Source organism: Trachypithecus francoisi, unplaced genomic scaffold (assembly GCF_009764315.1).
Source record: "Trachypithecus francoisi isolate TF-2019V2 unplaced genomic scaffold, Tfra_2.0 Lachesis_group18, whole genome shotgun sequence".
In the NCBI taxonomy this organism is placed as follows: Eukaryota; Metazoa; Chordata; class Mammalia; order Primates; family Cercopithecidae; genus Trachypithecus; species Trachypithecus francoisi.
In genome coordinates, this window is record NW_022681463.1 from 355,698 (window position 1) to 379,869 (window position 24,172).

Sequence of the window (24,172 nt, forward strand, 5' to 3'; positions counted from 1 at the left end):
ACCTGGATACGAGCTGTTCCTATTCAAACTTCCATAGTAAGGGACATTTCTTTTTCTTTTTCTTTTTTTTTGTTTTTTTGAGACAACGTCTGTCGCCCAGGCTGTAGTGCAGTGGGGCAACCTCGGCTCACTGTACCCTTGACCTCCTGGGCTCAAGCAGTTCTCTGCCTCAACCTCCCAAGTAACTTGAGATCACAAGCTAATTTTTCTATGTTTTGTAGAGACGGGGTTTCACCATGTTGCCCAGGGTGGTCTCGAACTCCTAGTCAGAAGCGATACGCCCGCCTCAACCTCCCAAGTGCTGGGATTACAGGCATGGGCCACCATGCCCAGCCAGAAATTTCTTTCTTTCTTTTTTTTTTTTTTTTTTTTGAGATGGAGTTTCACTCTTATTGCCCAGGCTGGAATGCAGTGGCGCCATCTCGGCTCACTGCAACCTCCACCTTCCAGATTCAAGCAATTCTTCTGCCTCAGTCTCCCAAGTAGTTGGGATTACAGGCGTGCGGCGCCACGCCCAGCTAAGTTTGTATTTTTAGTAGAGATGGGGTTTCACTATGTTGGTCAGGCTGGTCTTGAACTCCTGACCTCAGGGGATCCACTGACATCAGCCTCCTGAAGTGCTGGGGTTATAGGTGTGAGTGTGGCCGCCTCGCCTGGTCTCAGAAATTTATTTCTAGCCCCAAGGATGCTCCATGCGCTGGGCATTGTGTTGTCAGATTGGGCATTGTGTTGTCAGATTGGGCATTGTGTTGTCAGATTGGGCATTGTGTTGTCAGATTGGGCATTGTGTTGTCAGATTGGGCATTGTGTTGTCAGATTGGGCATTGTGTTGTCAGATTGGGCATTGTGTTGTCAGATTGGGCATTGTGTTGTCAGATTGGGCATTGTGTTGTCAGATTGGGCATTGTGTTGTCAGATTGGGCATTGTGTTGTCAGATTGGGCATTGTGTTGTCAGATTGCCGCGCTCCAGTCTTGGTTTCCCTGTCTCAGGCAGCGTCTCTGGGGGCCTGGATCTTGGGAGTTTATCCGTCTGTGCCCACAAGGCCTCCCACGCTGCAGAGCGTGTGCTCCTCGGTGCTTGCTGACCAGTGAAGGTTCTGTGTACTAGTCCAGCCAAAACCCTCACCTCAGTTGTCAGACCCTGGAAAAGATGCTAAGCAGAAGTGCAGATCTCCTCGGGATTTTATTTGACTTAATTCTTTTTTTTTTTTTTTTTTTTTTTTTGAGACGGAGTCTCGCTCTGTCGCCCAGGCTGGAGTGCAGTGGCCGGATCTCAGCTCACTGCAAGCTCCGCCTCCCGGGTTTACGCCATTCTCCTGCCTCAGCCTCCCGAGTAGCTGGGACTACAGGCGCCCGCCACCTCGCCCGCTAGTTTTTTGTATTTTTTTAGTAGAGACGGGGTTTCACTGTGTTAGCCAGGATGGTCTCGATCTCCTGACCTCGTGATCCGCCCGTCTCGGCCTCCCAAAGTGCTGGGATTACAGGCTTGAGCCACCGCGCCCGGCCTATTTGACTTAATTCTAACAACATGCATCACCAAGAAAGCTACAGAGAAATGGTAACACTAATCTCCCAGCCCTTTGTCTTGGTGACAAGATCCTGCCCCAGGATTGCTTCATTGTGATAAAGATAGTTTGCTAATGAAAAAGATAAAAGGAATTTAGATAACATGTACATTTTCTCTTTCTCCCTTCCTCTTGAAAGGGAACCACCCTTTGGTGTTACTGAACATATTAATAAGAGGAGAAGGAAGAAAGAAACACTTAAGTTTAGGAATGTCGGTCATGTAACAGGAAATTGTATTACAATGGCTTTTGGGTGTAGCAGTTCCTTGCCTTTTTCCCTTTTCTTTTTCTTAGTGACTTTCACATTAATTTTGGCTCTTCCATAAGGCACACCACGTACCTTTTTAATGGAGGGTTTTAAATTACTTTCACAAAACACAAGCAAAGCATACCCCTCTGTGTCATAATCCCCGCCCCCAACCTGAAGCTTCTAGTTTTTGTTTGTTTTTGTTTTCTTGAGATGGACTCTCGCTCTGTTCTTAGGCTGGAGTGCAGTGGGGGGATCTCAGCTCATTGCAACCTCCGCCTCCCGGGTTCAAGCGATCCACCATGCCTCAGTCTCCCGAGGAGCTGGGATTACAGGCATGCGCCACCATGGCCTGCTAATTTTTTTGTATTTTTAGTAGATATGAGGTTTCTCCATGGTGGTCAGGCTGGTCTAGAACTCCGACCTCAGGTGATCCGCCCGCCTCGGCATCCCAGTAAGACTGCTGTTAACGTGTTGGTATAAAACTGGACAACTTTTGTCTAATTACAAAAATAGATAAAAAGCTTTGCACAGTGGCAGTGTCATAGTCATTGAGGTTTATCCAAGGTGCAATTATTGCTAATTGGAAACTTTCCAATACCCCACCATGACAACTTGAAATGTAGTCAGCACTGGCAATTTTTGACAGTCTCTACAGAGACTGAAAAGAAAAAGAGATATAATAGGTGGCTTGCAGTGACTCACAACTGTAATCTCAACACTCTGGTAAGCTGAGGCAGGAGGATTGCTTGAGCTTATAAGTTCAAGGCCAGCCTGGGCAACATAGCAAGGCCCTGTCTATTTTTTTAATTTAAAAAAAAGATGGAATTATATATTAAACTATATAATATACCCCACACACACATTTTGTGTAACAGAGTTGAGGGCTTGTGGCCCATCAGATCACTCCAGTCCGTTCTCCTCGGAAGCACCTCATGCACTGGCCTCTCCTGCCCCCCAGTACAGGCTCCACCTTTGCTCCTGGGATCTTGGTGGCTCCTGGCTGCCCCTCCTGCGTCTTTCTCCAACTTTCCCTGCACAGTACCGTCCTCAGTACCTCAGTCTGATTTGTTTTGTTTTTTGAGACAGGGTCTTGCTTTGTGGTCCAGGCTGGAGTGCAGTGGCATGATCATGGCTTACTGCAGCCTCGAACTCCTGGGCTCAAGCAATCCACCCAAGTAGCTGGGACTACAAACGTGGGCCACCGTGGCTGGCCCCCCTCATTCTGAAAAGGGAAGATTCTATCATTTCCCTTCTGGAAACCTTTTCTCTGGCCTTGAGATGGTGCCCGGGAACTGGCAGGCAGGGCCCACCTGTAGCCGCAGGATCCCACCTCCTGGCAGGCCCACCCTGGCCCTACCCACCCTGGTCCTGACCACCATGGCCCTGCCTGCCCTGGCCCTCCCTGCCCTGGCCCTGCCCACTCTGTCTGTCTCTCAGGCTGCCCAGTGCTGGCCCCTCTGCGGGACCAGGTCCACTTCTCCCTCAGGGCTCATCTTTGGGTCTGTGATTCAGAAAAGCCTTTTCTGAGCCCCTAGTCAAAATTAGGTCCCTCTGTTCTCTCCCATGATACCATAATTTTCTCCCCCAGTGTTTAGTAGTTGTGTGTCTCCCTGTGTAGATTTTAAGGCCTGTGAGACAGTGACTTTGTTCTAGTCGCCACTTTCTGAGACCTAGAACTGCGCAAGCTCTCAAAAACCCGTGACAGACAAGCACAGAGACAAGCATTACGTCATAAACATTTTCATTCCATTAAATAGTCTTTTTAAATATGATTTATTTTTTATTATTATTTTTGAGATGGAGTCTCGCTGTGTTGCCCAGGCTGGCGTGCAGTGGCACGATCTGGCTCACTGAAACCTCCCCCTCTTGGGTTCAAGCGATTCTCCCCCATCAGCCTCCTGAGTAGCTGGAATTACAGACACCCGCCATCATGTGTGGCTAATTTTTGTATTTCTGTAGAGATGGGGTTTCACCATGTTGGCCAGGCTGGTCTTGAACTCCTGACCTCAGGTGATCCACCTGCCTTGGCCTCCCAAAGTGCTGAGATTACAGGCCTGAGCCAACACACCGGGCCCTGAAATATGATTTTTAACATCTGCATTGTATGCCATTGTTCAAATAGATGTCCCACAATTTATTGCAAAGAGCTGGTCATGAACATTTTTCTACATACAATCTTATGGATATCACTGATTTCCTTAGAATACATTTTAGGAATGGAATTACTAGGGTAAATGTTGAGAGCATTTTTACCATTCTTATTTGTATTGCCAAGTGGGTTTTTAAAAATCATTCAATTGAATTTATACTTCCAACCTGCCAACAAAGAATGTTATCACTACTACTACTAAAAACTAGAAGCAACTGTCAGTTTAATAGTTGGCTTTGTTTTTATTTTTTGTTTTTGAGACAGAGTTTTGCTCTGTCGGCCAGCCTGGAGTGCAGTGGCACCATCTGGACTCACTGCAACCTCCGTGTCCCAGGTTCAAGCGATTCTCCTGCTTCAGCCTCCTGAGTAGCTGGGGTTACAGGCGCCAGCCACCATGCCGGGCTAATTTTTGTATTTTTAGTACAGACAGGGTTTCACCATCTTGGCCAGTCTGGTCTTGCACTCCTGACCTCGTGATTCACCCGCCTCGGCCTTCCGAAGTGCTGGGATTACAGGCGTGAGCCCCTACGCCTGGCTTCATTTTTGTATTTGTAGTAGTGACGGGGTTTCGTCGTGTTCGCCAGGTTGTTATCAAACTCCTGACCTCACAAGATCCACCTGCCTCAGCCTCCCAAAGTGCTGGGATTACAGGCGTGAGCCACCGCGCCAGGCCAAAAGCCCATTTTAACATGAAAGTGGGTCCAGCCTCAGGCACTTAATAAGAGCCTCCCCACTCACCTCCAAAATGAGAGCTTTCTGGTACTTAAAGCTGGAAAACCATTACCACTTTCTATTATCACACACATCCATTGCTGCAATTAAGAATACAAAGCCCACTTTGGGAGGCTGAGGGGGGTGGATCATCTGAGGTCAGGTGTTCAAGACCACTCTGGCCAACATGGTGAAACCCGTCTCTATTAAAAATTAGCCAGGCGTGGTGGCACACGCTTGTAGTCCCAGCTACTCAGGAGGCTGAGGCACAAGAATCACTTGAACTTGGGAGGCAGAGGTTGCAGTGAGCCAAGATCGCGCCACTGCACTCCAGCCTGGGCGACAGAGCAAGACTCTGTTCCCCCAGAAAAGGGGGAGGGGAGCTGTTGAGGAAATACCTTTTCTCTGCTCCCTGAGTGACTGACTTCTGTGAGTGGCGCAGGCCCTAGGTGGACTCTAAGAATCACTGGCTACTCACGTGCTGTGGTGTTGGTCCCTGCAGCTCTTTGCCCTCCACTGCCAGCAGCCTTCTCTTCTATCCCAGTGTGCAGTACAGATCTTAGCATTTTTTATGTGGGCTGTAACGTGAAAAATATTGGAGCTCATAAGTATTGTTCACTTAATGCCTGTTGTGTCACACCAAACGATTTACTGCTGAGTTCATTTGCTGTCATGTGGTTGTAGAGATCTAGGCGGGAAGTTGTGTACAGTCAAGATTGGTGATTTTTGTTGCCTGGAACCCCAGCTTTGCCTGGCTTGATGGTTGGGGTCCTGGGAGAGGGGCTCTGAGTTCTGGGTCTCCAGTCTGCATGCAGTTCTCTGTGGGGGCTTCATTTAAACTGTTTCTGTCATTGCCAAAGCATTTGTGGATGTAAATAGAGAAAACCAACAAGGATCTAAACAGGGGAAAAACCAACAAGGATATTGAATGTTTTATGACATTTAACAATGCTCTCTTTTAGAATTACTTTTAATAGGATTATGATGAATTTCAAAATTAACAACAACAACAAAAAATGCCACATCCATTATCATAGTCACTACCCAGCATCTCTTTATTTTGACCTTAAAATTTACTGGCCAGAAATTCATAGCTCTTGAATTGAAACTACATTCATCATGCAGTTTTTTATATATTAGGTTTTACTCATTTTAGATTTCTTTTCTTGCTTTTTTTTTGTTTTGTTTTAGTTTGTTCTTGTCAATAGAGATGGAGTCCTGCTGTGTTTCTCGGCCTGGTCTGAAACTCCTGGCCTCAAGTGATCCTCCTGCCCTGGCCTACCAAAGTGTTGGGATTACAGGTGTGAGCCACTGTGCTCAGCCCCATCTTAGATATAGTTATTTTTGTAGTACTGTATTTAGAAGGGAGATTATTTTCATAGTTAAATTTTTACAATTTGTAATCTTCTGTAATTGACTCATTTGTTAGTGGATACCTTTTTTTCCATAAGAGTTCTTTTTTTTGTTTGTTTGTTTTTTGAGACGGAGTCTTGCTCTGTCGCCCAGGCTGGAGTGCAGTGGCGGGATCTCAGCTCACTGCAAGCTCTGCCTCCTGGGTTCACGCCATTCTCCTGCCTCAGCCTCCCAAGTAGCTGGGACCACAGGCGCCCGCCACCTCGCCCGGCTAATTATTTTGTATTTTTAGTAGAGACGGGGTTTCACCGTGTTAGCCAGGATGGTCTCGATCTCCTGACCTCGTGATCCGCCCGTCTCGGCCTCCCAAAGTGCTGGGATTACAGGCTTGAGCCACCGCGCCCGGCCTCCATAAGAGTTCTTGATGACTTTCCTGTACTGTGGGAAATGGCAGGAAATTCTTCTCCCCTCTGTACCCTCCCCCAGCAACGAGCCTAGCTGTGTAGGCTCCGCAGCGGCCCCAGGTGTCAGAAGCAGACAGAAGCACTAAATCAAGCTGCTGGTAGCCGATCCCACCGCAGAGGCCTAACCCTCAGTGGTAGAATAAGAAGGATGCTGGAGATGAGCGGGCTGTGGTGGCACGGCAGTCCACAGTGTCATCAGGAATAGGCACCTTCTCTCTCTCTCTGCCACCCTTAGCAAGCGACTCCATCTTGGCGTGCACCAGGTGGCACCTCTGCAGTGGTGTTCCAGGTCTGAACCAGGGAAGGATGCGCTGGCTCTGGCTGTTTGTCAGGGAGCTTCCCCAACACCTCCCCGGTCAGGACCCAGTTACTTGGTCACGGGAGTTTAAGCAGCTTTGGAAATGTGTACTTCAGCTGGGCATATGGCCACCCCTAATGCAACTGGTCACTGTTAGTAAGGAAGAAAGGGAGGCTGGACCTTGGTTAGAAAGCCATAGTGTAGCCGTGTGTCACCTTGGCTGTGTTACCAGGGCCTGCCATGCACCTTCTGAGCCTCAGGATTCCTCATCCACACACTTGGGATGATAATTGCTCCTGTGTTATGAGTTGTCCCGCTGACCAGAAAGAATGTAAAGTAACTGGCCCGTGATTGGTATGCAGAGGTGGCAGTCCGACCACAGTGCCATGTGTCATTAGTGCTCAGAAACTTGTGAAGATGCTGGAGAGCTGGGCTTCCTGGTGCTGTGACGTGCTTTACTGAAATAATAAGATCGTTGTCCTACCAGCCTGGGTGCGACTGGGCCCCTGTCCCACAGAAATCACATGGAGAAGATTTGCTCAAACTTGTGGAATGTGTGTGTCCTTGTGGTTTTGATATATATTTGGGTGGTTTTGACATTAGAAGAATTATTAATCATGTAATAGAAATAAAAGTTTTTTTGTACAAAAGTAAATGATTAACAGTGACAAATTTCTCCAGCGAAGAAGTACACTTTTAATGTAAATTGGAAGTAACTTCATTTGGCTTATAAAAGCTTTTAGTCAGCAGAGAGCTGTTGCAAAGCTAGTGGCATTTGGCATCTAGGAGGCCCAAGAATGTGGCCAAGTGTAGTGGAACAAATTGTACTCTGTGCCGGCTGTCAACATTGGAGACGCTTAGAAGAGCCTTCAGTGATACCGTGTGTGCGCTCTGTCACCTTCTGTTTCTTCTCCATGCCACATGGCTAAACTCAGCTCTGCTGCTTTGGCGTTTCTGCTACTTTTCTGGAGTTTGAGGCTGGAAATGTTATAAGAAGCCCCGCCCTGTGGCTGGGTCTTTCTGCACTGAACTTGGTGTGTTTCCTTCCAGTCTTCCCATCACATCTCTTCCTCTCTGTCTGAGGTCACAGTAGAAAGAGAAATCGAATCAGCAGGGACTCCGCTGACCCTTCCTTTCAGGATTTCCTTGGTAGTTTCCAAATTCTTTCTCTACACCAGGAAGGTGTGTTCTCTTCCCCCCACGCCCCCGTCCCTTATTCTCTCCCATCCTCCCCGTTTCTCTTTCTCAACCCGGTCTGGGAGTCGTTTCTAACAAAAGGTTCCTAGCTCACGTTGTCTCTGGCTCTAGGCTCCACTTCCAGTCTTTCTGTTAATGAGTCCTTTCTTCAGTGGCCTTTTTTTTTTTTTTTATTGTGTCTTTGCTGCTAACACCCTGCTCTGCTATACCTGGATTCTCCCTGACCAGTAATTCCCCCGGTGAACTTTTCCTGAATGGCAAGTCCCTTGGTAACTACTGTCCTCACCGTCCTCTTCCAATCTGATCTCCACTTATTTCTCGTACCGGCCCAGCCTCCCTGTTCTCATTGGGTCTGCCCTCTGCACCTCCCCTGCCACCAGGCTGTGAGGTTATCTCCCACACCGGATTCACTCATGCTGTTGCCCCCCAGAGTGCACTGCCCAGCCAGACATGGTCCACCCTTCGAGTCCCACTTCCACGACCCATCCTTGTGGCATTGTAGAGCCATTCATCCGAGTGCCTGCTAAGTTCTTTCTTTTCTGAATTCCCGTTTGTGTCAGTATCCTCCAGGGAACTGTGGTAGGTCTCTCAGCATCTTAGGGATTATTTAGGGGTGTCCAGTCTTTTCCCTGGGCCACAATAGAAGAAGAATTGTCATGGACCACACATAAAATACACTAATACGAACGATAGCTGATGAGCTTTAAAAAAAAAAAAGGCCGGGCGTGATGGCTCACACCTGTAATCCCAACACTTGGGGAGGCTGAGGCAGGCGATTGCTTGAGGCTGGGAGTTCCAGGCCAGCTTGGCCAACGTGGCAAAACTCCATCTCTACTAAAAGTACAAAAATTCGTCAGGCGTGGTGATGGGCGCTGTAATCCCAGCTACTCACGAGGCTGAGGCAGGAGAATTGCTTGAACCCAGGATGCGGAGGTTGCAGTGAGCCGAGATCGCACCATTGCACTCCAGCCTGGGAGACAGAGCGAGACTCTGTCTCAAAAAAATGAATAAAAAGTGGTAAGCCATAAGAGCAGAGCAGAGATCAGTTTGTGTGTGAATCTAGTCAAACTGCAGCACATAGCTCTCACCTGTAAAACAGAGTACCTAACCCATCAGAATGCAATGTTGCTGCAACGTATTATCAGCAGTATTGTTTTTAGCCATCATTACTGCACATGGAGAGAACAGGGAAAGTGAGACCTTAGGAACTAAGGCAGTCAGTAGCACTGGGAGGAACCAGATGTTGGCTTTAGCAGACAGCACATTTAAACAGCTATCATGAAATGGTTAAAATGACAAATTTTGTTAGTTTTTGAAACAATTTTTTTAAAAAAGCTATTAAAAATATGTTCAGAGAATGAAAGGGGAGTGTATCAGAATTAAGAGAAAATACAGGGTTAGTGAATGCACAGACAGAAAATCTTTTATTAGTCAGGGTCTTGCTCTGTCACCCGGACCAGAGTGCGGTGGGTGCCATAACAGCTCACTGCAGCCTTCCTGGGCTCAAGCAGTCCTCCCATCTCAGCTTCCGAAATAGCTGTGACCTCAGGCACGCTTTGCCATGCTCAGCTCACTTTTTAACTTTCTTGTAGAGATAGGGTCTCACTGTTTTGCCCAGGCTGATCTCAAACTCCTAGGCTCAAGTGATCCCCTGCTCCCCGCCCACCGCCCCCGTTCCCAAAGTGCTGGAATTACAGGCATGAGCCACCACACCCAGCCCCAGACAGGAAATCTTTACAGAGAAATGGCAGCTACAAAAATGGAAACTCTAAGCTGAAAAGTAAAATAAGTGAAAAAAATTTTACTGGCTACATGGTATCAACATAACAGTAGGTATGGCAATAGAAAGAACCAGTAAACTGAAATGTAAATTAGTAGAAATTACTCAATCCAAAAATCATAGCAAAAAATTGAACAGAAATGAACAGAAATCTCAGTGAGTTGTGGGATAATATGAGATTGTCCAGTATATGTGAAATTGGAATCCAAAAAGACGAATAGAAAGGAAATACCTAAACATTTGACACAGTAATAGCGAAAAGCTTCCCAAATGTGGTGAAAAGCATTCATGTACAGATCTAAGACGCTTCATAAACCAAGAGCAGGACGAACACAGAGGAAGCAACTCCTAGGCCTAGCATATTTAAGCTAACAAAAGCCAAAGGTAAAGACAAAACCTTGAAAGCACCCAGAGAAAAAAGACGTTACGTACAGAAAAATGCTAAGATCAAAAGCTCACATCTCATCAGACGGTATAGAAGCTGAATATATTGAAATGACACATTCAAAGAGCTGAAGAAAAAAGGGCACCAAGTACTTTATATCCAGCAAAACCGCCCTTCCGAAATGAAAGTGTTGTAAAGACATTTCCAGGGGAACAAAAATCGGAGAAAATGTGTTACCGGGGACCTGTATTAAAAGAAATACTAAAGGGGTGGGGTATGGGGGGAAATGCTAAAGGATATACAGGAAGGAATGAAGAGCACTAAAAATAGTAGCCATCAATAAGTATAAAATACTAATTTATTTTTCATTTTCTTGTAATCTCTTTAAAAGACATCAATATTTAAAGTAAAAACACTTTATTGATAGGTTTATCATACCTATAGATCTGATATACAACACTATGAGTTGGGAGAGTTAAGTGGAAATATATTATTGCTGAGTTCCTTTTCTAGTGTAACTCGAAATTAACATTTAATTAGGTTGTTGATATAGTTTGGATATTTGTCCCCACCCAAATTTCATGTTGAAATGTAATCCCCAGTGTTGGAGATAGGCGTGGTGGGACTAGATCATGGAAGTAGATTTCTTTCTTTCTTTCTTTCTTTTTTTTTTTTTTTGAAGCAGAGTCTAGCTCTTTCGCCCAGGCTGGAGTGCAGTGGCTCAATCTCAGCTCAGTCCAACCTCCCCGTCCCAGGTTCAAGCGATTCTTCTGCCTCAGCCTCTTGAGTAGCTAGGATTACAGGTGTGTGCCACCATGCCCTGCTAAGTTTTGTATTTTTAGTAGAGACGGGATTTCAGCATGTTGGCCAGGCTGGTCTCGAACCCCTGACCTCAGGTGATCTGGCTGCCTCGACCTCCCAAAGTGCTGAGGTTACAGGCATGAACCACCATGCCCAGCCATGGGGATAGATTTCTTACGAGTAGTTTAGCACCACCCTCTTGCTGCTGTCCTCAAGGTAGTGAATTCTCATGAGGTCTGGTTATTTAAAAGTGTGTGGCACCTCCCCCTGCCCTCTTGTTCCTGCTTAATCATGTGATGTGTCTGCTCCTACTTTGCCTCCATGAGTAAAAGCTCCCTGAGGCCTTCCCAGAACCCGAGAAAATGCTGGTACCATGCTTGTACAGCCTGCAGAACCATGAACCAGTTAAACCTCTTTTCTGTATAAATTACCCAGCCTCAGGTATTTCTTTACAGCAGTGCAAGAATGGCCTAATACAATTGTAGTAAGTTAAAAGTGTTTATTACCACACCTGTAATCTCAGTATTTGGAAGGCTGAAGTGGGCAGATCACTTGAGCTCAGGAGTCTGAGACCAGCCTGGGCAACATGGTGAAACCCCATCTCTACAAAAAAATACAAAAAAAATTAGCCAGGCATGGTGGTGCACGTCTGTAGTCCCAGCTACTTGGGAGGCTGAAGTGGGAGGATGGCTTGAGCCTGGGAGGTGGAGGTTGCGGTGAGCCATGATGGTGCCAATATACTCCAGCCTGAGCCATAGAGCCAGATCCTGTCTCAAAAAAAAGTGTATTACCATCTTTAGAGCAACCACTAAAATCTAATTCGAAGAGACAGAGCTAGAGAGCCAATAGAGGAGTTAAAATGGAATACTAAAAAAAATAATAATAATAATACGTGACAAATAGGAATAGCAGGCCTAAATAGTAACATTCACTGCAAAGGGATTCAGCACCTTAATCAAAAGGCAAAGAATATGGGAGTGAATAAAAAGCTAAGTGCAAGTATATGCTGTCCACATTAGACATATTTTAAATACGAGGACACAAATAGACTGAAAGTAAAAAGCTGGAAAACAATATGCCATGCAGTGGCAATGTTAATATCAGACAGTACCCTCCGAGATGAGGAATATGGTTGGCCCTCCATATCTGTGAGTTTCGCATCTGCAGATTCAACCAATTGCAGATAGAAAATTAAAAAAAAAAAATACCCCACCACCAACAAAAGATAACAGTACAACCAAAAAAAAAAAAAAAAAAAAGTATATTGTAACTATTTACATAGTGTTTACATTATATTCAGTATTATAACTAATCCAGACATGGTTGAAAATATATGGGAGGATATATGTAGGTTATATGCAGATACTACTTCATTTTATATGAGACTTGATAATTCTGGGATTTTGGTATTTGGCAGGGATCCTGAAACCAATTCCTCATAGATGCTTAGGAACAACTGTATTACTCAAGGCAAAGAGGGGCACTTCATAAATAGAAGGGTCAGCAGATCCGGAAAATGTAGTAGTGAGTATGCCTAAAAGCAAAGCTTCAAATTATATGAAGCAAAGTATATGTAGCAAGAGCTAAAGGAGATATGTGTAGATACACAGTCATACTTGGCAATTTTAATATCCCCCTCAATGGTTGATAGAAAAGTAGACAAAAATATCAGTAAGGATATAGGAGACTTGAACAACATTATGAGCCACTTTATTTAATTGACATCCATAAAAGGCCACACTCAATATGTGAAGAATACAGTCTGTCCCTCCCTCCCTTATTCCCTCCCTCCCTCCCTTCCTTCCCTCCTTCCTTCCTTCCTCTTCCCGCCCCTTCTCCATCACTCTCTCTCTTATTTTGGATTAAGGGGTACACATGCAGGTTCATTAATACAGGAAAATACCTGTTTCGGGGGTTTGATGTACAGACCATTTCGTCACCCATAGTACTCCATAGTTACTTTTTCTGATCTTCACACTCCTCCCACCCCACATTCTTTTCAAATGCACATAGAATGTTCAGAAAGACAGACTATAATATATAGAACAAGTGGGCCAGATGCAGTGGCTCATGCTGGTAATCCCAGCACTTTGGGAGGCCGAGACGGGTGGATCACCTGAGGTCAGGAGTTTGAGACCAGCCTGACCAACATGGGAAAACCCCGTCTCTAGTAAAAATACAAAACTTGGCCGGGCGCGGTGGCTCACGCCTGTAATCCCAGCACTTTGGGAGGCCGAGGTGGGTGGATCACGAGGTCAGGAGATTGAGACCATCCTGGCTAACACGGTGAAACCCCGTCTCTACTAAACATATAAAAAAAAAATTAGCTGGACGTGGTGGTGGTGCCTGTCGTCCCAACTACTCGGGAGGCTGAGGCAGGAGAATGGTGTGAACCCGGGAGGCAGAGCTTGCAGTGAGCCGAGATCGTGCCACTGCACTCCAGCCTGGGCGACAGAGCGAGACTCCGTCTCAAAAAAAAAAAAAAAAAAAAGGCATAGAACAAGTTTCAGTAGATTTTCAGAGATTGAAATCTTGCAGAATATGTTCTTTGTCCACAAAGAAATTATAAAAAATAATTTTGTTTATTTTTAGACCGGATCTTGCTCTGTCACCCAGGCTGGAGTGCAGTGGTGCAAACACGGCTCATTGCAGCCTTGACATCCTGGGCTCAAGCGATTCTCCCACCTCAGCACGACAAGTAGCTGGGACTATAGGCATGCACCACCATGTGTGGCTATTTTTTTTTTTTATTTTAGCAGAGAGGAGGTCTTGCAGTGTTGCCCAGGCAGGTCTCAAACTCCTTAGCTCGAGCAATCCTCCCACCTTGGCTTCGCAGAGTGCTGGGAGGGATTACAGGTGTGAGCCACCACACCCAGCCAGAGAAAGAATTTTCAAAAGCCCTAAATATTTGGATATTAACTCACTTCCAAGTAAGTCATGAATCAAAGAAGGAATCACAAAAGAAATTATGAAATATTTTTATTTGAATAATTAAAATATACATTAAAATTTCTGGGATTTGGGTAAATTGGTGGACACTTTAAAGTGATTTGGCTAAAGAAAAGAAATAAAGAGAACAAACTAGAGAACGTCGATTAGGTTCTTTGAAAAGATCAATAAGATTAATAAACTTCTAGCTAAACTTGTGAAAGGGAGAGAAAGAAAGAAGGAAGAAAAAAAAAACCCAAACGCACAGTGAAAACAAATAACCAATTTCAGGAGTAAGTGGAGGGACACTACTATGAATTCTAGAGACATTTAAAAGAATATAAGGGAGGATACAAACAACACATTTGTTGGCCAATGCATTTGCCTACTTTGAAATAGACAAATATCTTGAAAGACGAATATTACTAAAACTGACACCAGAAGAAATAGAAAAGTCTAAATAGCCCAGTATCTACTAAAGATACGAAATTCATGTGAAATTCATAATCAAAATCCTCCTACAAAGAAAACAGTAGGCTCAGATGGTTTCATTGGTGAATCGAATCAATTAAGGAGGAAGTAATAATAATCCTAGCCAAACTGTATGAGACTGGTATTACTCTGAAATTGACTTGCCAAAGCCACCATAAAAAAAACTAGAGACTAATATTCCAATACCTTTTTCTTTCTTTTTTTTTTTTTTGAGACGGAGTCTCGCTCTGTTGCCCAGGCTGGAGTGCAGTGGCGCGATCTTGGCTCACTGCAAGCTCCACCTCCTGGGTTCACGCCATTCTCCTGCCTCAGCCTCCCGAGCAGCTAGGACTACAGGCGCCTGCCACCACGCCTAATCTTTTGTGTTTTTAGTAGAGATGGGGTTTCACCACATTAGCCAGGATGGTCTTGATCTCCTGACCTCGTGATCAGCCCACATTGGCCTCCCAAGATGCTGGGATTACAGGCATGAGCCACCACACCCAGCCTCAATATCTTTTTTTTTTTTTGAGACAGAATCTCGCTCTGTTGCCCAGGCTGCAGTGCAGTGGTGCAGTCTTGGCTCACTGCAACCTCTGCCTCCTAAGTTCAAGTGATTCTCCTGCCTCAGCCTCCCGAGTAGCTGGGACTACAGGTGTGCCCCACCACACCTGGCTAATTTTTGTATTTTTAGTAGCGATGGGGTTTCAACATATTGGCCAGGCTGGTCTTGAACTCCTGACCTCGTGATACGCCTGCCTTGGCCTCCCAAAGTGCTGGGATTACAGACATGAGCTACCACACCCGGCATTCCAATATCTTTTATAAATGCAATATAAATCCAAACATCCTTATCAAAATATTAGTAAATGGCATTTGGTAAGAAGATGATACATCAGTATCAACTGGAATATATCCCAGATATACAAGGTTAATTTACCATTAGAAAATCAATGTAATTCATCGTATCACAAAATAAAGAATAAAAACCATTTCATCATCTCAATAGATACAGTAAGCATTTCAGAAAAATCCACCAACCATTTGTACCAAAAACTATCACCAAACTAGGAATAAAAGGCAGCTTCCTCAACTTGCTGCGGGGCATCTGTGTAAAATCCACAGGTCACATCAACATGTAATGGTGGAAAAGCAAGTAACTTGCCTCTGAGATTAGTAATAAAGTGTGATGTCCTCCTTCATCCTCCGTTGGAGGTCCTAGCTGCTGCAGTAAGGAAAGGAGAGAAACAAAAGTGCAAAGATTGGAAAAGAGGAAAAACAATTTGCATTTGACATGATCCTTTTTATAGAAAACCTTAAGGAATCCATTTTAAAAAGTTACCAGAACTAATAATTTCCTCTAATAATTTAGCATGGTCACAGGATACAAGGTCAGTATGCAAAAATCAGTAGTTTTTTTTTTGTGAACTAGCAGTGAACACTTGAAAGTTGAAATTTGGCCGGGCGCGGTGGCTCACGCCTGTAATCCCAGTACTTGGGGAGGCGGATCACAAGGTCAAGAGATCGAGACCATCCTGGCCAACATGGTGAAATCCTGTCTCTACTAAAGTACAAAAGTTAGCAGGACGTGTTGGCGCATGCCTGTAGTCCCAGCTACTCGGTAAGTTGAGGCAGGAGAATTGCTTGAACCTGGGAGGTGGAGGTTGCAGTGATCCAAGATCGTGCGACTGCACTCCAACCTGGCGACAGAACGAGACTCCAGAAAGTTGAAATTTAAGATGCAGTTTCATTTACAGTAGTATTTAGAAATACAAAATACTTAGGGATAAATTTAACAAAATATGTGCACGATCTGTACACTTAAAACTGCAAGGCATTGCTGATCAAATTAAAGATCAAAGTAAATGGAGAGAGCACGTTCACAGATCAGAAGACTCAAGACTGTTAAGACGTCTGTTCTCACAGTTATCTGTGGATCCAGCAGAATCCAAATAAAATCTCAGCAGGTTTGTTTTTTTAAAAAAAATTGAAATTGACAAGCTGATTCTAAATTCATATGGCACTGCAAAGTACCTAGAATAGCAGAAGCAATGTTTTAAAACAGAACACAGGTGGAGTCCTTAAACTACCTACTTTCAAAACCGCTAGTCCTGACTTTGGACTAAACTCTTGTGGGTAGTCTCTAAAGCTAAGCAAGACAGTGTGGCTTTGGCATAAGACTAGAAAGACAGGTAAGCAGAACAGAGTACAAAAACAGACCCACACTTATATGGGACTTACTACAATTGATTTTCAACATGAGTACCGTGAAAATTCAATGAGGAAAATGGCAGAGGTTGAGTTTTTTTGTTTGTTTCTTTCAGCAAATGGTGCTACAACAACTGGATAGCCTGATGAGTCAAAATTAATGTTTACTCTGACCTCATGCCATTCACAAAAATTAAGTCAAAATAGATTGTAGAACTAAATATAGAACTTACAGCTAAAAACGTTGGGGAAAAAAGCATAGGATAAAATCTTACAACCGGCCGGGCGCGGTGGCTCAAGCCTGTAATCCCAGCACTTTGGGAGGCCGAGGCGGGCGGATCACAAGGCCAGGAGATCGAGACCATCCTGGCTAACACGGTGAAACCCCGTCTCTACTAAAAAATACAAAAAACTAGCCGGGCGAGGTGGCGGGCGCCTGTAGTCCCAGCTACTCGGGAGGCTGAGGCAGGAGAATGGCGTGAACCCGGGAGGCGGAGCTTGCGGTGAGCTGAGATCCGGCCACTGCACTCCAGCTTGGGTGACAGAGCGAGACTCCGTCTCAAAAAAAAAAAAAAAAAAAAAAAAAAGAAAATATGCAGGAATGTCAGATAAGCACATGAAAAGATACACAACACCATTCATCATCAGAGAAATGCAAATTAAAACCACAACGAGATATTATATACTCATTAGAAAGGCTAAAGTATAAAGGTCTGATAATACTAAGTATTGGTGAGAATGTGCAGCAATTGGAATTTTCTTAAAATTCACATAGAAATGTAAAGCAGCTTATTAATATTTTTTAAATTAAAAATTGAAATGAGGTTTTGCTATGTTGCCTAGGCTGGTCTCCATCTCCTGGGCTCAAACAATCCTCTTGCCTCTGTCTTCCAAATTGCTGGGATTATAGGCATGAACTATGGTGCCAGGCCAAAACAAGTTAAGTAAACATACCTACCATATGTCTCAGTCACTCCTCTCCTATGTATCTACTTAAGAGCAATGAAAACATGTCTACAAAAAGACTTGTACGTATATATTTGTAGTAGTTTTATTTGTAATAGCAAAAAACTAAACGAGCCCAGTGTCCATCAGTAGTTGAATGGATGGATTTTGGCACATCCCTGCAATAGAATACTACCAACCAAAACAAAGAAACCCAAGGGGCCACTTATACAACAGCATCAGTGGGCTTCAGAAGCATGCCGCATGACAGATGCTGAACACAAAAAGCGCACACTGCACGATTTTATTTATTTAGTAGTTCAGAGAATGGTAACTCATTTATAGTGACAAAAAGTGGATAATGAGTTACGTAGGGTGGGGTGGAGGGAGGGAGTACAAAAAGGGGTACTAAGAAAATTTGGGGATTGATGGAAATATTCTGTATCTTCGTTGTGATGGTGATTTTACTGGTGTATACATCTTTCATACTTGAACGGTCCAGTTACAGTTGATGCGAATAATTCGTTTCCTTCTCTTCTTTCTTATGCCTAGAGGAGGGTGGGGCATCTGATGAGTATTCCAGGGATTAGTGTTGATTTCACGGGCAGCCCTGTTTATGGCCAGTGCTTTCAGAGGTGGCTTAAGGATGGTCAGGCTAGGTCTTGGGTGGAGAGCGTCTTCCAAAACATCAGGCAAAAGAAGGCCAAAACCAGCCTGTACTTTAAACAAACCTTATAGCAGGGGTCCCTAATCTAGTCCTAGTCAGAAAGTCACAGTTGGTGAAAAAATCACCCCAGACTTATAGGGCCGCATGGCCATCAGTAGCATCTCTACAGCTCTACTTTTGTGTAGCCTGGAACACTAAGGGGTCACAGCAATAATTTCACTTCCTCCTCTGTGTTGAGGACGGGAGACCTCACCACGTGTGAACCAGCTGACCAGCATAAATTTAGTATGTCCAGATAATGTTGTGAGCAGTGTCAGTCAAGATCTGAACCTTTCTGGGTCAACGAGTGCAGACCTAATGACAGTCAGACAGAATTTCATGGCATACTACCTCACGCGTCATGAATAGGGATAAAACCGAAGTGATCCATCCTGCATGACACCAAAAGGTAGTTATTGAACAAGCTGGTACTGTTCCTTTTAAGAAACCCTCCACAGGTCTTCCTGAAAATGATCCCATGTCTGACCCCCTCAGATGCCAACCAGAAACTCTTCCTCACTCGTGACGATAATTTTTTTTTTTTTTTTGAGACGGAGTTTCACTCTTGTTGCCCAGGCTGGAGTGCAGTGGTGTGATCTCGGCTCACTGCGGCCTCCGCCTCCCAGATTCAAGCGATTCTCCTGCCTCAGCCTCCTGAGTAGCTGGGATTACAGGTGCCTGCCACCATACCCAGCTAATTTTTTTTTTTTTTTTTTTTTTAGTAGAGGCAGGGTTTTGCCATGTTGGCGAAGCTAGTCTTGAGCTCCTGACCTCAGGTGATCTACCCACCTTGGCCTCCCAAAGTGCTAGGATAACAGGTGTGGGCCACTGCACCTGGCCCCATGACCATAAATTATACTTCATTAAAGGGTCTTACAGACTTCGTGGGAGTAGCAAGTAGTACATCAGCCATAAAGGAATACTGATTTTTTTTTTTTTTTTTTTGAGACGGAGTCTCACTGTGTTGCCCAGGCTGGAGTGCAGTGGCCGGATCTCAGCTCACTGCAAGCTCCGCCTCCCGGGTTCACGCCATTCTCCTGCCTCAGCCTCCCGAGTAGCTGGGACTACAGGCACCGCCACCTCCCCGGCTGATTTTTTGTAGTTTTAGTAGAGACGGGGTTCACCGTGTTAGCCAGGATGGTCTCGATCTCCTGACCTTGCGATCCGCCCGCCTCAACTTCCCAAAGTGCTGGGATTACAGGCGTGAGCCACCACGCCTGGCCAGGAATACTGATTATAATTGATAGTAACCTGTTAAATATATAAAAATCCATGAATCAAAATACAAAACCAGGCAAAAAGTTACGGGGGAAGCCTGGTCCGCAGGGCTGTGCATAGATGTGGATGTCTGTGGGCCTGGCTGAGCCTGTGGGGACGGCCGCAGGCCATGCATGGCTGTGGAGGCCTTGAGATGGGGTGAGATCTCAATTGAAGTGTGCGGTGAGTATAGGACACACACCCAGTTTGGAAGACATAGTGCCAAAAAGAGAATAAAATGTCAGTGTTTCTAACATCGCTCACTTGTTGAAATGTTAGTATTTGGATGTATCGGGTTGAAATACACATCTTTGAACATCAGCACTCTTTGTTTTTTTTTTTTAATGTGGGTATAAGACAATGGAAAATTCCACATGTGGCTCAAGTTGTATTTCTGTGGGATGGCTCGGTGCTGGTCAGTGGTGACCGTCAAGGTGAGATGTCATCAGTGAGGCCCCTATGCAGGAAGAGCCCCCACAGGGCCATCCTCAACGTTCAGATATGCGCTGGCCAGAACCTCCACTGAACCCCACCGAAAGTTCAGCCAACCTAAAAAGGGTTAACTTTTATATTATTTATTATCATTTATTATTGTTATCATTCAGGGTCTCACTCTGTCACCCAGGCTAGGGTACAGTGGCATGATCTTGGCTCACTGCAACCTCCGCTTCCTGGGTTCAAATGATTCTCCTGCCTCAGCCTCCTCAGTAGTTGGGATTACAGCACGCGCTACCACGCCTGGCTAATTTTTTAAAAAAATTTTTGTTAGAGATGGGTTTCACCACGTTGGCCAGGCTGGTCTTGAACTCCTGACCTCAAGTGATCCCTCCGCCTCAGACTCCCAAACTGTTTGGATTACAAGTGTGAGCCACTATGCCCGGCCCATTCCTGTTATTTTTCAAGATTTTTTTTTTTTTTTTTTTTTAATTTCCGCAGCAAGACACTTTAACCTTTCTGGGGAAAGTCTGTAAACATCCCTCCCCGAGGATGCCTGCTTGTTTTCCAAAGGCCCCTGGGTTTTTTGTTTTTTTTTCTTGAGACAGAGTTTTGCTCTTATTGCCCAGGCTGGAGTGCAGTGGTGCGATCTCGGCTCCGTGCAACCTCCGCCTCCCGGGTTCAAGCGATTCTCCTGCCTCAGCCTCCTCAGTAGCTGGGATTATAGGGATGCGCCACCACGCCTGGTTAATTTTGTATTTTTAGTAGAGATGGGGTTTCTCCAGGTTGGTCAGGCTGGTCTTGAACTCCCAACCTCAGGTGATCCACCCAGCTCAGCCTCCCATAGTGCTGGGATTACAGGCGTGAGCCACTGTACCCAGCCGAGCTCTCTCACTGCAAGCTCCGCCTCCCAGGTTCCCGCCATTCTCCCGCCTTAGCCTCCGTAGCTGGGACTACAGGCGCCGCCACCACACCCGGCTAGTTTTTTGTATTTTTAGTAGAGACGGGGATTCACCGTGTTAGCCAGGATGGTCTCAGTCTCCTGACCTCGTGATCCGCCCGCCTCGGCCTCCCAAAGTGCTGGGATTACAGGCTTGAGCTACCGCCCCTGGCCTCTTTTTTTTTTTAAGCCAATCATAGAAAATGTGTCATTCGGTGGCCCTCCCTCCCATCCTTCTGAAATCCTAAGACCTTGCGGTGTTGTTGATTTTGTCTCAGGCGCTGTCCAGGCTCTCCGGCAGTGTGGAGAGTCCCGCCCCGCCTCGCGAACAGAGGCCAAGGACAGGAAGTGCGGGGGTCCGTGTACTTGCAGTTGGGTGCTATTCTACCCACACAGTGTCTAACATGTTTTTTAAAAATGTGTTTCCAACATTTAAGAACCAAGAGCTTTCACACTGAAAATTGGGCCTGGTGCGGGGGCGAGCGCCTGTGGTCCCAGTGCCTCGGGAGTCTGAGGCAGGAGGGTGGGACTTAGTGAGACCCTATCTCTGAAAAGAAAAAAAAAAAAAAAAGGAATTAAGAAAATTGGGTTTTTAGCGTTCCTGGCAAGGCAGAATGAGCTGAGCTGCCTCTCCTGTGTGGGAGCTGGTCCCACTCCCCGGCCTTCGGAGCCCTTGATGCAGCGCTATATAGAGGCAGGGAGCGATCTGTGGAAAGGAGTCCCTGGGTTTAGGGACACTGCCCCCCTGGGGCTCTGCGGGTGCATGCAGTGGGATTGCCGGGCTGGACTAGGGGGTGAAGGCACCTTCCCCCACACCCCCTCTCCTGGCTAATCAGAGAAAATCAAAATGCCCTTGCCCAGGCATCTAGCTGGAGAGTGAAGAGGGGAATCTTTATTGCTTATTTGTATATGATCAAGATTATAGATGTGTTCCGGGAAACACGATTACTTCCTTTAAAGCAGGACATTGTGCTCCTCCCCCACCCCCCAAAAAAGCATCTGCAAAATCCCCTTATGAACATAATGAGGATCTTTTATTCTCTCAGGATGGATAGCTCTGTTTATACCCACTCCAGTATTATGAAAACACATAAATCCCCACTCTCATATCTAAATTGGCCTTGTGTGTGTTTGCTTCATAGCCCTCATCTCTCTCCCTCTTCAGTATTCCATTTCTGTGGCTCAGGCAGTAAACGAGGGATTCCTAAAAGCATGCTGGCAGTAAACAAAAAGCTTTCCTCTGACTTGGGTACAGTTCATTTGATCTTTCAAACATTTTGAATGAGGGACAAGATATGTTTTGTGTGGTTCGAACAAGGGCCAGTGGGTACAAAGTCCACCTAGACCAATCTTTGCCGGATACAGGAATAACCTTCTAACCGTACAGCCAAAAATGAGATGTCAGGGATTTTAGGCCTTTGGGGCTAGTGGGGGTTGTGTTTGAGTAATTTGAGACTATCTAGATAGATGCATGGCCTTGAACAATGGTTCTCAATCCTGACTCAGTACAGGCACTTAGTCATATACAGATATTCACACACAGGTACACTCACACATATGCGCATGCAAATACATGCATGTGCACATATACGTACATCCACACACATAGGCACACATACATGCACATATTCACACACGTACGTGCACACGTGTACACATGTATGCACACACAGGCACACATACCCATCTGTTAGAAGTTCTGATTCAATTGGTCCAGGGTGGATTCTGGGTATTTTTCAAAGCTCCTCCACAAGTTTGAGAACCCACGAAAATAATCTCTCCTGTTTCATCTTTCTATTTCACACAGGGCCCGCTATACTTTCGGTTCAGTCACAAAATAATCAGCTCCTCTAAGGAAGAAAGTGTGGAAACAGATAGTCCAAGTAAAGATTTTTGTTTTTTTCTCTGTCAGAACAGTTTGTAGAGCTGACAAGTCTGAGGAGCTTTCATCCTGTGCTGCTTGGTGACAGAACTGGCCTCTGTGGCACTGTGGCAGGTGCCCTGGGGCTCTGTGAGGGCTACGGTGCGTAACTGCAGCGTGGACCCAGGAGCAGCGCTGTCCACAACAGACTGGGCCAAGGGCAGGCTCTTAGCTTCGCTGTTCTCTGCAGATTCACTTCATTATCTTTAAGCCACACATCAGTGGTTGGGAAGGTGTCCTCAGTTCTTCAGAAATTAAGCTGCTGACCACGGGCAGCTTTGATCGATGCTGACAAGAAACCCAAACGTCGTAACAATGTGAAATTTAAACACACTGGGGTAAGAACTTGGCAAAGGGTTTTGTTTTCGCCGGAAACTTAAACTTAAATGTGCATATCAGAAATGCTTTTACAAAGCTTTTTTTTTTTTTTTTTTGAGACGGAGTCTTACTCTGCTGCCCAGGCTGGAGGGCAGTGGCGTGCAGTCCCAGTTCACTGCAACCTCTGCTTCCCGGGTTCAGGCAACTCTCCTGCCTGAGCCTCCTGAATAATTGGGATTACAGGCACGCACCACCACACCCGGCTAATTTTTCTGTTTTTAGTAGAGACGGGGTTTCACCATGTTAGCCAGGCTGGTCTTGAACTCCTGACCTCAAGTGATCCACGTGCATCAGCCTCTCCTAAAGTGCTAGAATTACAGGTGTGAGCCACTGCGTCTGACCAAGAAAGCTTTTAATTATGGAAAATGTTTAACGTATTTGCAAGTCCACAATGAAATAATGAACTCCTAGATATTCACTGACCAGCTTTGACAGGGACCCACACACGGCCTGTCTTGTTTCATCTTCGCCGCCCCCACGTCTCCTCCTCTCAGATTCTTAAATTCCAGCAGCATGTCAGGAGATAATCAAGGACACCTTCCCAACCACGGATGTGTGGCTTAAAGATAATGAAGTGAATTGGGAGAGAAGAGAAGGCTAAGAGCGTGTCCTTGGTCCAGTCTGGCCTGGCTGCACTGCACTGTACCGTGGCAGGTGGGCTCATCTGTGCCACACGATGGCAGGGATGGCGGTGCCTTTGGGAGAGGCCAGCTTGCGTGACAGGGTTGCCTGTTCCAGGTAGGGTAGATGGCAGCTCGTGTCCCCACAGCCTTCCTAGTGGAAAAAAAGCCATTTTCGACCTTTTAGCCCCTGGACAGACAGCGTCCCTACACGGAGAGAGGCAGACCTGGCCTGGCTATTTTGATGGATGGCAGGAATTCTGACTACATGCAGGCAGTCTGAAGTCTTGCATTTTAAGCAGGACAACATTTGTGGCCATCTAGCTAGTACTTGAGAGGAATTAATGTGATTTTTTTGTCCCTTAACATTCCTTAATAAGTAGAAGTAAGGTCTCGTAAATTAAAAATG

The 24,172-nt window shown here is 45.5% G+C and overlaps 1 protein-coding gene and 1 non-coding gene across 4 annotated transcripts in view; both read left to right on the forward strand.

Annotated features, from left to right (window-relative positions):
- Positions 1–24,172, forward strand: part of LATS2 (large tumor suppressor kinase 2) — a 96,402-nt gene that overhangs the window by 23,867 nt on the left and 48,363 nt on the right. The window lies entirely within an intron of this gene.
- On the forward strand, positions 2,336–2,474 carry LOC117063787. Its single transcript, XR_004429073.1, has one exon. It is a non-coding gene; the product is annotated as a U4 spliceosomal RNA (small nuclear RNA).